Source organism: Branchiostoma belcheri, unplaced genomic scaffold (genome assembly GCF_001625305.1).
Source record: "Branchiostoma belcheri isolate BF01 breed outbred unplaced genomic scaffold, Haploidv18h27 scaffold15, whole genome shotgun sequence".
NCBI classification, from domain to species: Eukaryota; Metazoa; Chordata; class Leptocardii; order Amphioxiformes; family Branchiostomatidae; genus Branchiostoma; species Branchiostoma belcheri.
This window is the reverse complement of record NW_017802935.1, coordinates 2,722,051-2,728,314: the sequence shown is the minus strand read 5'-3', so window position 1 is coordinate 2,728,314 and position 6,264 is coordinate 2,722,051. Positions and strand designations below refer to the sequence as shown.

At 43.1% G+C, this 6,264-nt stretch overlaps 1 pseudogene; it reads right to left on the bottom strand.

The window, feature by feature from the left end:
- Positions 1 to 507: 507 nt before the first annotated feature.
- LOC109465210 lies at positions 508 to 4,416 on the bottom strand (annotated as a pseudogene).
- Positions 4,417 to 6,264: the final 1,848 nt, after the last annotated feature.

Below are 6,264 nucleotides of genomic sequence, written 5' to 3'. Positions count from 1 at the left end.
ATTTTTAAAAAATCAGTTGTGAGATTTGTTAATGTGTGAATTGTACTGGATTAAATTATTGCAGCAAGAGTCGTCAGACACTGAAAAACTAGATAAGGAATATCATGTAGTTGAGTGTTTGTTTGTTTAATTTCACCAGGGAAATAATTATACAAATGAATTAAGATTACCTGTGAGTAGTGAGCAAGCAACCGATAATACATTGCTCCAAAACAAAACAAAAAAATATTTATTTTTTGGATGATTTAACATAACCTGTAGTCTCTTCTCAGAGACTTGAGTTCATTCTCTGGCCGCTAGATGTGTGGATGGCGTTCAGCACCAAGGACAGGCACGTTTGGCTGTGTGGATAGCGTTCAGCACATTTTGTATTACAAACAATGTCTATATATATCACACACCAGACAACAAACCTCCTTGGACAGACTAGCCATTTAATTTTTTTTTTTTTGCCCCATTTTCTTCAACACGAAATCTTTTAAATAAACAGTAGATCTGTATGAGTCTAGCCAATACAAGGAAATTAATAATCGCTATATTCTCTGACCATGGCCTCCTTTCTGAGACATGATTGTAATCGTGCAGACGAAAATTGGATTAAATGCGTCAATCTGCTTGAGCCGAGACGGCCTGTGTCTTGCGATATCTTGAAAAATGTCTCACACGCGATGCCTGGACCCTGAAGAATCAAATCTGTAAAACTAGCCCCTTGAAACAGGCTGAAGAAAAGTTCCAAAGATTCGTTTTGTTGACAGAAGGAACGATGTATCAGCTAACAGTATGTTAATGTCGTCACATATCATCAAGATCTAACATTACATACACTCATCACTACGTTACCAAAGTACCCTTATCTGTCAATTTACAGAAATCCCATGCTGCAAGCCATTTTTGGCGACGCCTCAGGAACGGTGGCATTTACATAAACGTATTTCCACGTGTCGACTAAAAAGGTGTCCTAACGACCTAACGACAATTTTGATGATTGACATTAAAGTTACCATTTTGCATCCATAATGATCTATTATTTCTTGAAGTATTCAAGGAAAATGGAGACAACAAGAAGTCAATGAGAGACGATGAAGATTAGACAAGACTCTCAAAGACATTTTTCAAGGATCAGTAGTGTGAGAATATCGTGATATTATTACCACCAATTACTACCAGCTGCCCCCCTGGCGCTACTGCCACACTGTCCACATGAACCAAACCAGAAGCGGCTGTGCGAACGTACCGCCCGTCCTTTGTAAACAGTTCCACTTTCCTACCAGACCCGTCCGCTACAAGAACGTTATCGGAACTGTCCGTACAGATTCCTGTGACGTCTTTTAGTTTCTCTTCACCCCCAAACCTAAACAGATAACGGCCGGTTTCATGGTACACGTTCACATGAACGCCGTAGTCGGCCACCAAAAATGTTTCCATTTTGTCCTACAGCGACCACTCCAGCGTCCTCCAAACCTTGATGCACCCTGAACTCGCGAACAATCGTGCCGCTGAAATGCAGAACCTTTACTACCGAATAGTCAAACCAGGCTTCAGACACTACCACATGACTGCGAAGTGTGTCCACTGCGATGCCAAAGAAAGTATTGTTAGGCAGGGAGGGGTGAAGGGTTGTTATGTGTTGTCCCGTGCTTGTGTAGCGAACAATGCGTCCTGACGACGAAGGTCTACAGTCACCGATCACCCATATGTGGCCCTTCCCGTCAATGGAAATGTCTACGGGTAAAATTGACCCACATTCGCTTCCTGACGTGATGGTAGGAAACTGTCGAAGGTAGACACCCTCCATGCTGAACACTTGAATCCACTTGTTCAAGCCGTTACTTACAAATATCTCGTTGCTAGGCGACACGACAACACCGCCTTCTGTTACTGGACGTCCAAAGACAAATGTCGTTTTTTTCACCTCATCGGTTTCCCCTCCTGAGAAGGAGCAAGATAAAAAAATATTAATCACTTTCCTGAAGGCAAAGATGTCAACTTACTTCGGTACAGCGTACAGTTAACCTACGAGAATTTATTCTTCTGAGCTGGCACAACTATCTATAAGCTAATACTAGTAGTATGACCTTGTCTTCTATCTTCTTCCATCCAAGGCTTGTGCAAAATCCATGTGCAAAGTCCAAAACCATTACCTTCAGTGCTGGTTGGTTGAGGTGACGTGTTGTCCACATGTCGGCTTCCGTCCGTTTGGTCTGTAGTTTTACCTGTGAAAGTCAGGTCCAGCCAGGTCTGGGACAAAACAGAGAGAGTCGTTTAGAAACAAGTTGGTCGAATAGGATCTCAATCTAGTTCAGCTCAAAGAAGAGCTACGTTTTGGCAAATCGTGCCAGAGTTAGGTGGCCTTAACTCCCGTGACTTCTTTCCAGGCACAAGAGCTACCTACCATCCAAAATTTATGACCCATAACATGTCCAGATGGCGAGATATCAAGACCAGAAGTTCTGCTGCAGTACAAATGGAAGCCACTAGGGGGCCAAACATTTCATCATGTCTAGATGTAGTCACACCCTACGGACCCACCAAGTATAAAACCAATCCATCCAGACATTCTTGAGTTATCTTGTTGACAAAATTTTATTCCCTAGGGAATGCATTTGTGGAATTCTTAAAATATTTTCAACTCAATCGCAGTACCATACCAACGGCTCCGCCCAAGAGGCGTCGCCAAAAACATAGAAAAGTACATCTCACCTTTGGCGTGAAACTGTCTTGCTTGCCTGGCATGAATTCGAATGTTCCAATAAGAGCTACAGAAATAGCTACAGAAATCACTATCGCTACGGTCACACCTGTAGTGATGATGCGCCCGCGACCTGGAAAACAGAACAGAAAGGAAGAAATATTCTAAATTACACATCCCCTACTAGAAAAAGAATACAATATTAAGCCGAACCTTTTACGAATCAACCAATCCTCGCTACATCTGGCTAAAACACAACCTGCTTGACAGAAGTGATGACAAAGGTCTTCAAAACCGGACTGGTAATAATACTATAGCTAATATACACGTACAAATAGGTATGGATCTGTTCTCAATGATGTCTAGAGTATTGTAACTATGCGGCACATTCTTAATATCTTACCTTCACATGTCCTTAGCTGTGCACCATTTGGGACGTACATAAGGTTGGGTTGTAACGCGTTACCAGTGTACATAGGGTTGGGATGTAACGCGTTACCACTGGGCACAGGGTCGGGACGTATACGTAGTTCGTCGCCAACAGCAAGGCCGGTAGATGTTTGGTTCTCATAATGTTCTTTATCATCGTCATAAGCAACGGCGTACGGCTGGACATCGGAAACATCCCCTTGTTCGTCATGTGTCCCGCTGTGCCCGTACTGATCATACGCCACTGCATATGGACGGATACACTCGTCATCAGACATGGCTTCACCACTGTCTGCTGTTCTGACTGGAGTTTTCAACATCCTTCAACTGTTTAACGACAGTCTCTGTTTGAATGTCACTATGGTCGATGTCTTCTGCTTTGCTGTTTGCATCACAGATCCCGACATCTGGTCTGTCCATACAGGCATCGTCGGCATCTCGGCCGGACTGATAGACAGTGGCTGGTGTTTCTCGGTGACAGGTGTCAGACAGTCGGTGTTGCGCTACGGTTTGTGCGTTATGACCTTCGTAGATATCGTAGATGTCTTTTAGTGGTTCTTCTGCTTCTACCAGTGTACTATCAATATAAAGTGTTTGATTCTGTTCAGTTTTTCCAACGTCTGTATAAGAAGTATAACTTGACTGTAACGTTGAATGTTCTCCTCCGTTGTCAGAGCTGAGTGTTCAAATGAAGCGTCGCTATGGACGTCCTGTAACGGGTCTTCCACGTGTGCAGGTAAGATGTCCGTTTGTAACGGGTCTTCCACGTGTCCGGGTGAGATGTCCGTTTGTAACGGGTCTTCCATGTGTCCGGGTGAGATGTCCGTTTGTAACGGGTCTTCCACGTGTGCAGGTAAGATGTCCGTTTGTAACGGGTCTTCCACGTGTGCAGGTAAGATGTCCGTTTGTAACGGGTCTTCCACGTGTCCGGGTGAGATGTCCGTTTGTAACGGGTCTTCCATGTGTCCGGGTGAGATGTCCGTTTGTAACGGGTCTCCCACGTGTCCGGGTGAGATGTCCGTTTGTAACGGGTCTCCCACGTGTCCGGGTAAGATGTCCGTTTGTAACGGGTCTTCCATGTGTCCGGGTGAGATGTCCGTTTGTAACGGGTCTCCCACGTGTCCGGGTGAGATGTCCGTTTGCTCCTCCAGACTGCCCCGGTACGAGTGGCGCTGGGATTGAATCTCATGTTGACCTACATGTTCTGTTGTAGAGTCAGGATGAGACAGGTCTGTCTGTGTGTCCTGTGTGTTGGCGGGTATTTCACAGTCAGAATCTTCAGCTGTTACTGGATCCATCAGAAATCTGAGTCAGAACATCTACAGAGCCGACTACATCTCCAGTACTGCTCTTCTCGTGAAGCTCACAATATCAGGAATATCAGCCTTACTGTTTCGTGGTTCTGTGGCGTAACTGTTGCTGTGACCTATTTGCAGCCCTATATATAGTTGTGGAGCAATCAAATTGTTTAGCAGACAATCACGGAATTTGCTAGCAGCTTGTCCACCTGTATAGCTATAGATTAATATTAGTCTGACCACTTAGTCTTCAAGGCCTTACAACACAGATTAATAATAACACTGCACAATAAATTGATGTCGACAGATTTCGTATTTTTTTCTAATGTTTTAGAACAAGGATTGTGCTTAAATATAAGATGTTATGTATTTCAGCTGTTATAAAACATGTATTACGAATACTGATTACACTGTTATAGGTATTAAGAATAAGTTTATTGGAAGGTTTTTGTTACACGCCACAGACTTCTGAACAGATCAAGGTGTTACAGGTCTGTCATTATTCTACAGCTATTCCTCTGGCAAATGTTATGATCTTATGCTGGGATGTTAGGTCATGAATTGATTTATTCAAATGATATGTTTTTCTTTGAGAACACTGTGAGGTGTGTGGACTATTGCTTAGCGATGCAATATAATTTTGGTCGCGCGGGGGAGCCTCTGGATGGACTGAATTTCGGCCACCGTCTTCTGAAACAAGACCTTTCGATAAATGGACAAGAATAAAGAGTTAGAATACCATGTGTTCAATTAGTTAAGAACCTTAAGAAAGTAAGGCTTTAGTGTCAGTCGTCTGGCTGAACCAAACGATGCCTTCTGCGGACACACGTCGTCGTGTCTTAGAAAACTGTCACAGTGGTGAAACAAAATTGCATAATGTCCCATTTTTTCGTCCCGAAAACGGGAGAAAATCAATGCACGTACGAATTTTCAGCCATAAAATCAAGCCAGGGTTGCTTTCCCCACATTTGCCATTTTACCGGAGGGGAAGCGACAGATAATTGACCAGTTTATGGTCACCGTGGGACGGAACTGCAGTCATAAACAAATCCACAAGGGGACGCTGGTCACAACGGCTTAGTCTGGCTTACTTATACATGTACATATAAGGTGTCGTGTGTAATCTCCAAGCAGATCTTTTGGTGGGGGTAAGACAGTATCAAATTGGCCAGTCTGTATCCATTTCCCCACCATCAAATTGGCCAGTCTGGCCAGTCACCTTCAAATTGGCCAGTCTGGATACAGACTGGCCAATTTGATACTGTCTTACCCCCACCAAAAGATCTGCGTGGAGATTAGTCGTGTGAACTGTATTTTGCATTAGCGTTTTGAAGAAATATAAAAGTTATTGATAGTTTCCGTGATTTTCTTCTTTGATGTTTTCATACCTATGCCAACGATATCCGTGCAATAGACTCTTCAAGAATTTGAAAATATAGTAAGAAAACGATGGATCCGTAAAAATGCCTGAAAATGCTATTCTTTCTTGCTGTTATAACATACTGTGTCAATAATGACCTTTTTAAAGGCTAACGATATATTTCTGTCGTTGCTACCTTTAGTATAATCTAAACCAGTTGCATGAATAGATGCACATTACTTTCTGATACAAATGTCGTCGAAAATACAGTCAACATCCCTAAATGTCTACATGTTGACATTATGGACGAAATGGTCCTACTGACTATATTTTCAAATGGACTTTAACCAATCGCAGTCCAGGATATCCTACGTCGACCAATGGCGAAGAACTACGTTTTCGCGCGTTCGCGTATCATTGACTTTGTCGTCTATAACTGTAAGCTTCTCCTCTACCTGACCTACAGATATCACCATTTTAACACATCT